At 34.8% G+C, this 8,544-nt stretch overlaps 1 protein-coding gene and 1 non-coding gene across 8 annotated transcripts in view; both read right to left on the reverse strand.

Moving 5' to 3' along the window:
* The window catches only part of PLEKHB2 (pleckstrin homology domain containing B2), a 68,663-nt gene that overhangs the window by 28,467 nt on the left and 31,652 nt on the right, over window positions 1-8,544 (reverse strand). The window lies entirely within an intron of this gene.
* On the reverse strand, window positions 5,384-5,502 carry LOC112469233. Its single transcript, XR_003042550.1, has one exon. It is a non-coding gene; the product is annotated as a 5S ribosomal RNA (ribosomal RNA).

Genomic DNA, 8,544 nt, shown 5'->3' on the forward strand with positions numbered 1-8,544 from the left:
GTAGAAACCATGTAGGAGGACATAACTCCAATTTCTGCCCAGCAGAAACAAGGTGCCTGTCCCACTGGGGTAGGATTAGCAGAGAGACCTAAAGGAGAGTGAATACCTTCGTGACCTCTCATCTGTAACTGCAGTATCAGTGGAGGCTAGTGGGGAGCCCCTCCAATTCCCAGAAAGGCTGGCATCAACAGAGACCCAAAGGAAGATCTAAATTCCCAACCCTCTCAGCAGTGACAAGGAACCTACTGTGACCCAGTGGAGAACTTGAACTTCCACCCTTACATGGCGGTGATGAAGTAGCCCCCCTCTTCACCCACCAGAACAGCATCAGAAGAAAGCCTGCAAACATACAGGATTTAAATAAGATTCAGTCTTATAATACTTAAAAAGTCCAAGTTTTAATTAAAAAATCACTAGTCAGACCAAGAACCAGGAAGATCTCAAACTGAACGAGAAAAGACAACAAAAGAGAAAAACACCAAGATGACCAAAATGTTGGAATCATCTAGAAAGGATTTTAAAGCAGCTTTCAAAAAATATTTCAACTGGCAATTATGAACACATTTCAAATATGTATATATATAAGAAAACAGAAAATCTAGGAATACTATATACATATTCATATATACCAAAATATAAAAAAATAACCAAATGAAAATTTTGGAACTAAAAAATATGTAACTAATATAAATAATTCAGTGAATGGGCTCAGCAACAGAATAGAGATCATAAAAAAGGAATCAGTGAACAGGAACATGAAGAGCAGAAATTACCCAATTGGAACAGAGAGAAAATAAAAATTAATTTAAAAAATTAATAGAATCTCTAAGACGTGTGAGACATTTATCATCCATGTCTCAGTTTCAGAAGAGAAAAAGATTCTTAGAAATGACAGCCTAAAATTCCCCAAATTTAGCAAGAAACATAAACCTATATACTCAAGAAACTGAAGGAACACCAAAAAAAAATCCAAAAAAAAAAAAAAATCCACATCAATTCATAGTCAAACTTCTGAAAGCTAAAGACAAAGAAAGTAGCCAGAAACAAACAATACACTACATATATGGGGGAAAAAAAATTTTGTATGATGGCACATTTCTTGACCAAGTGCTGAAAAAATATCAATTCAGAATTCTATACTAATAAAAATATTATTCAGAAATAAAGAAGTCAAGACATTCTTAGATGAAGAAAAATTAAGAATTTGTTGCCAACAGACCTAAGGGAATGGCAAAAAGAAGTTCACTATCAAGGAAGTAAATGTTAAAAGAAGGAATCCTGAAATAACAGCAAGTAAGAAAATATGATCAGAGCAGAAATATATGTAAATATAATATACTTTCCTTCACATCTTGATTTTTTCTAATAAGTATGACAGCTAAAACAAAATTTATAACACTATTAATGTGGTTATTATCAATGTATACAAAAGAAATATTTAATAAAATCATATAATAAAGTGGAGGGTGAAAAAAGGAACTTAGAAGTAATGGTTTGACCTGAACCTAGTAAAATGTGAACATTTGACTTTGAAAAATATGTACATATGTATAATGTAATAACTACGGCAACCACTAAAAAAGGAATACAAAGAGATACAGTCAGAAACATTACAGACAAATCGAAATGCCATTCTAAAACATGTTCGAGTAACTCACAAAAAAACTTAAGTAAAAGAACATAAAAAAATAAAAAAACAGAACCAAAAGAAAACCAAAAAAAATGTACACTTAAATTTACCATATCAAAAATTACATTAAATGTGAATCATCGAAATATACCAGTCACAAGATAGAGATTTTTCAGAATGGAGGTTTGGGGGAAATGACATAACTATTGTTGTCTATAAGAAACTCACTTCAAATGTAATGACATATGTAGACTGAAAGAAAAAATATGGGAAAAGAGATACCATGCAAACACTAATAAAAAGCAAGCATAAGTGGCTATATTAGTATCAGACAGAGTAGACATCAGACTAAAGAAAATTACCAGAAACAGAGAAAGGCATTACATAATGATAATAGGGTTAATCCACCAAGAAAATATAAGTGTATATGGACCAAATGACAGAGTTACACACATAAATTAGACAACTTACATGGGAAGGACCAATTCCTCAAAAGGCACAAAGTACCACAATCCATTCAATAGGGAATAGGAAATAAATTGCCCTATAACTACTTTTTAAAAATCCAAAATTTGTAATTATATATACCCCCAAAGAGAAATCTCCAGGCCCAAATAATTTTACTGGAAATTTCTACTAAATGTTTGAAGAAAAATTAACACCAATTCTACACAATCGTTTCTAGAAAATGGAAGAGCAGAGAACACCTTCCAAACTCATTCTACAAAGCCAGGATTATCTGATTCCAAAATAAGACAAAGAGAGTACAGAAAAAGAAACCTACAGACCAATATCCTTCATGAGTATAGATGTAAAAATTCTTAACAAGTCTTAGTGAACCCAGAATTCAGCATAAATAAAAAGAATGACACACCACAACCAAACAAAACTGAAGTTTATTCCAGGGATGCAAGGCTGGTTTAATATCTGAAAATCGATCAACGTAATCTACCATATTAGTAGGGTGAAAAAAAAAAAACAAAACATGACTATATCAATTGATGCAGAAAAAGTACTTGACAAAAATCCAACACCACTCATGATTAAAAACAAAATGTTCAGCATACTAGAAAATGAAGGAACTTCTTGATAAAGAACTTGACAAAGAACACTTACAAAAACCTAAAGCTAACATCATATTTAATGCAAAAAAACTGAATGTATTCCTCCAAAAATCAGGAACAAGACAAGGAGGCCTGCTCTCACCACTGCTATTCAACATAATATTGCAGGTTCTAATCAAGGCAATAAGGCAAGCCAAGGAATAGAAGAGACACAGACTGAGAAGGAAGAAATAAGATACCCTATTTGTACATAACATGATTGTACTGTATCCTCAAGAATCTACAAAAAAAAAACAAAAAAAAACAAAAAACCTCTAAAACTAGTGAGTTTAGTAAGTTCACAGGCTATGGGATCAACATACAAAAATTAATTGTGCTTCTATACACTAGCAATAAATATGAAATTTAAAATACAATTCCATATACCAATACTCAAAAAAAATAAATACTTAAATATAGATCTAACAAAACGTATGCAAGATTTTTACACTGAAAAGTACAAATGCTAGCAAAAGAAATCGAAGAGGAACTAGATATAGTCCATGTTCATGAAATGGGAAACTCTACATCATAAAGATGTCAATTCTCCCCCCAAAACCTGATACACAGGTTTAAAACAATGTCTATCAAAATCTCAGAAAGATTCTGTTGTAGATTTGGACAAATTAAATTGGAAATAAAATGGAATTGAATAATTAAAAGAATTCTGAAAAGGAAGAATAAAGCAGGGGAATCAAGTCTACCCAATTTCAAGATTTCTTACACATCTACAGTAATCAAGTTTGTATATTATCAGAGGAAAAAAACACACACACACAGAAATCAATGGAATGGAACAGAGAACCCAGACAGACACACAAAAATACAGCCAACTAATTCTGAGAGATACAAAAGCAATTCCAGAAAGGAATAACAGTCTTTTCAAAAAACAGTGGTGGAACAACTAGATGATACGCAAAAACAATAAACCTCAACCGAACTCTCACATTTTATAAAAAATTAACTCACAATGGAAAAGACTTAAGTGTAAATCCTAGAGCTATCAAACGTTCAGGATATAACAGAAAAATCTTAGGAAACTTGGTCTAGGTAAAGTATTAAACATGACAACAAAAGCACAATTCATAAAAAGAAAAACGAGTAAAAGAGACAGCATCAAAATTAACACCTGTGAAAGGCACTGGTTAAAGGATGAAAAGAAATGCTGCAGATCACATATCTGACAAAGGACGATCTCAAACATACATAGAACTCTCAAAACTCAACATTAAAAAAATAATACAATTGGAAAAGAAGTGACAGAGGCTTTGATCATCCCTCTTGCAAACAAATCAAAGTTGAGACAGAAACGCAGAGCAAACAGCAAGCACAGTCACCTGGGATCTAGATAAACAAGCCCTACAACTAGGGAGAGAAAGAAGAAATCACCCTGCAACAGGAGAAGGTAGGACAAGGCGAAGACGCAAGGCTACTCTACCCGGGTAGCTGAATGAGACAGAGGCTGCGGCAGCTGTAGACACCTCTTAAAGGGGCCATGTGTACAAGTGGATTTTTGCGGTGACGGACCTGCTCATTCTGAGCACCAGCACCCAGTCGGCTGCGAGCAGGGGCACAGGGACTTACAGAGGGACACTGGGTTGTCGGAGTGAGGGCCTGAGGCAAGGCTCTCTCCTGGGCAAAAGTGCAGGTAATATCCATTGTTCTTCTGTTGAGCCCTCCCCATTCCCAGTGCACGGACTCAGCACCGCCATAGCTGAGATGTCATCAAAATGGATGACACAGGTCACTCCGCCCAGAGGATTACCTGGAATTCTGCCTCCCTTGACTCCCAAACCCTCTCAAGCCACATCCAGGTGTGTCCTTGGTAAGGTAGGTGCTCCTTGCTAAGCAGCACCAAGACTCACACTGGTGGCAGCTGATTTCGTTTTCAGGCCTGGTTTCTTGAGGCACAGCATCTATAAGCACAGCATCTGTGGATTGCTTGCTGAATCTTAACAGGTGTCCCCAGAGCAGCACAGGCTGGGGCTAAACTTGGCCTGCAGCTGAACTCCTCTCAAGACTGTGCCACTGGATACCCACTACACAAATCCACACTAATAAGACTTGGAGACTTAGGAGCTTTGCTTAGTACAAAAAGCCAACAAAATGAGAAGACAAAGAAGCAGAAACCATATGAGAGAACAGAACAGAAATCTAGGAATAATGAAGTCAAGCAATCTAACAGATGTAGAGTTCAAAATATACAGAGATGGTGATAAAGATGCTCAATGAACTTAGGGGAAGTGTAGGAATTCAGTGAGAACTTTAACAAAGAGAAAATAAACATAAAAATGGAAATGGAAATTACAAAAGGGAACCAGTCAGAAATGAAGAACACACCTGAGATGAAGAATACATTAGAGGGAATCAACAGAGTAGATAAAGAAGAGGATCGAACAACTGATATAGAGGATGGTGAGGCCAAAGATACACAATCAGAATGGCAAGAAAAAAGAAGCCAAGACTATAATAACAATTTAAGGAGCCTATGGGACACTATTATTGTTTTTATAAATGCCAGTTTTTTGGTCTTTGTTTTTTTTACTATATATACATGTGTGTGTATATATATATTTTTTAGGCAAGACAACCCTTGGTTGACCTCATGGATTGCAAGGACCTTGTCAGTTTACAATCAATTTTTTTTTAACGCCTACAGCACCTGGCCTTCCTAAGTGGTCTCCCATCCAAGTACTAACCAGGCCCAACCCTGCTTAGCTCCCAAGATCAGACGGGATCGGGTTTGTTCAGGGTGGCATGGCCGTAGACAAGGGACACTATTAAATATGTGTTGTAGGGATACTTTAAGGAAAACAAGACGTTGAAGAGCTATTTGAAGAAATAATGATGGAACACTTCCCTCATCCGAGAGTCTCAAAGAAGAGGAAACCAAAGAGGCCTACACCAAGACACATCATAATTAAAATGCCAAAGGTTAAATACAAAGAGAGAACCTTAACACCAGCAAGAGAAAAAAAAAGTTAATTACCTACAGAGCACCCATAAGACTGGTAGCTGATTTCTCAAAAGAAACTATGCAGGACAGAAGGGCTTGGTACAAAGTATCTGACATGAAGAAAACCCAGGATCTACAACCAAGAATACTTTATTCCACAAAGTTATTGTTTAGGGTCAAAGGATACATAAAGAGCCTTCTAGACAAAAATAAGCTAAAGGAATTTATCAACACCAAGCCAGGAAATGTTGCAGGGACTTCTTTATGAAGAAAAAACATGTATCAAAAAAACAGGAATAAAGAATGGTAATAACTACATTCCTATCACAAGTACCTCATATGGAAAAGAATTAAGTGCTCCAAACAAAACAGAGTGGCTGAATGGATAAGAAAACAAGACCCCTACATATGCTGCCTATAAAAGACTCCCTTCAGATTAAAAGACACACACAGGCTCAAAGGAAGGGAATGGAAAAAGATATTGGCGTGATGGACATAGAGGATATTGCACTGAATGAAATGGGTTGGACAGAGAAAGACAAATATCGCATGATTTCACGTGCATGTGAAATCTAAAAAACAAAATCAACAACAACAAAAGCGGAAAGAGAATATTTTGAGAGCTACTAGATGGGAGAGGGGTTGGGAGATGGCAAAACAAAAAAAAAGGCAAAGGGATTAAGAGGTACAATGAATAGTTGAAGAACAGACATGGAGATGTAGAATACAGAATGGGGAAGATGGTTAATAATGTTGTAATAAATATGTAAGGGGGAAGAAGGGTACTAAATTTAGCGTGGTGATCACTTTGCTAGTTATGTGGATCTCTGATCACTATGCTGTACAACTGAAACTGGTATATTATTATATGCCAACTATAATTGAAAAAAAAACTCATTGAATTGTACAATGTAAATATAAGAACTGTCTATTATTTTTAAATATAGCCAAAAAATAATAACAACAATAGTTAGAGAATAAGCATAACACACGAAGAGAAATCTTACTGAATAGGATATACGATGGCAAATAGGTACATAAAAACATGTTCAACAGCTATTAGGGAAATGCAAATGAAGATCACAATGAAAAATTACTACATGAAATATTAGAATGAAATATTAGAAAAGTTAAAATAAAAAATAGCGACAACACACTATGCTGGTGAGGATGCAGAGAAACTGGGACACATACAGTACTTGTGGGAAAGCAAAATAATTGTCACTCAATAAAGTAGTTTGTCATTTTTTTTTTTTAACTAACCATATACTTATCATACCACTGGACCCAAAAATTACATTTTTGGGCATTCATTTCAGAGAAATGATACATTATGTCTGCACGAAAATCTGTACATGTGCATGTTCACAGTGGCTTTACTGATAATAGCCAATATCTGAAGAAACCAAAATGTCCCCCAATAAGTAAATGTCCCTCAATACATAATGTAGTACATCATTCCATGGAATACTACTCAGCAATAAAAAGGAACAGAATATTGATAATGCAACAATTTGGATTGCTTTTAAGGGCATTGTGCTAAGTGAAAAACCAAACTCAAAAGATCAAATGCTGTAAAATTCCATTTATATAACGTTGTGGAAATGACAAAATTATATAGATGGAGAACAAATCAGTAGTTGACAGGAGTTAGGGAAGGGGAGGGAAGATGTGACTATAAAAGGGTGTAGCAAGAGGAAGATTTTATTAAGTTTTTTATCTTGATTGAGGTGGTTGTTAATACAAATCTACAAGTGATAAAATAACACAGAACCAGACATAAACATTGTATCATTCAAATTCCTGGTTTTGTTTTTATCTAACATGTAACAACTGTGGAACTAAGAGAAGAGTACATGAGATCTCTCCATATTATCTTTGAAACTTCTGGTAATCTATAATTATTACCAAATTAAAAGTTAAAAAAAAAAAAAGGAGTGCCTCCCACAACAGAGACTTCAATATGTAGCAGTGAACACTTGGCACCAAGTTATTGGGTATTTGGCATGTGATTTTATTTTTTTTTTAACTTTTGTTTTTTCAAAAAAAGCAAAACGTTTTTTTCTGATTTTAAAGAGAATTCAAGTAATTCATCAAGTATACACTATAAATCATCGAAATCAAATTGCCAAAGCAACTACCATTGACATTATTCATTTTTAGGCCTATCTTAAAAACATATCATGAACGTGAAGATTATAAAGCAGTGCTTTATTTTATGAAAGCAAAAGGTGATAATCTGTTAAACAAGAAAAGGGTTTAGAGTGCATTTCTAATTTCTCTGATACTGCCTCAAACTGTTTTTTCTTTTAACTTATTGTTTTTATTATTTTTTAAATTTAATTTTTAATTAAGTTTATTGGGGTAACATTGGTTAACACAATTATATAATTTTCAGGTGTACATTATCATTTGACACCTGTATATTCTATTGTTTACCACCCAAAGTCCATTTTCTTCACCTACCAGATATTTGATCCCCTTTACCCACTTCACCTTATCCCTAAACCCTATATTTGACTTCCTTTACCACATCTACCTACCCCCTCCACCAGCACCCAATAGTAACCACTACTCAGTCTGTAGTACTCAATCAATTTTGAGTTAATTTTGGTGTGTGTGGTAACCACTAGCCTATAGTCCATGCCCATGAGTCTCTACTTGTTTGTCTTGCTCATTTGTTGCTTTTAGGTATATATCCCACATATAAATAATATCATGTGATCTTCAAATTTTTCTGTCTGGCTTATTTCACTTAGCATGATTATCTCGAGGTCCATCCATGTTGTTGCAAACGGCAGTATTTCATCTCTTCTTATGGCTGAGTAATATTCCATTGTATATATGTACCACAG

This window comes from Pteropus alecto, unplaced genomic scaffold (genome assembly GCF_000325575.1).
Source record: "Pteropus alecto unplaced genomic scaffold, ASM32557v1 scaffold148, whole genome shotgun sequence".
NCBI classification, from domain to species: Eukaryota; Metazoa; Chordata; class Mammalia; order Chiroptera; family Pteropodidae; genus Pteropus; species Pteropus alecto.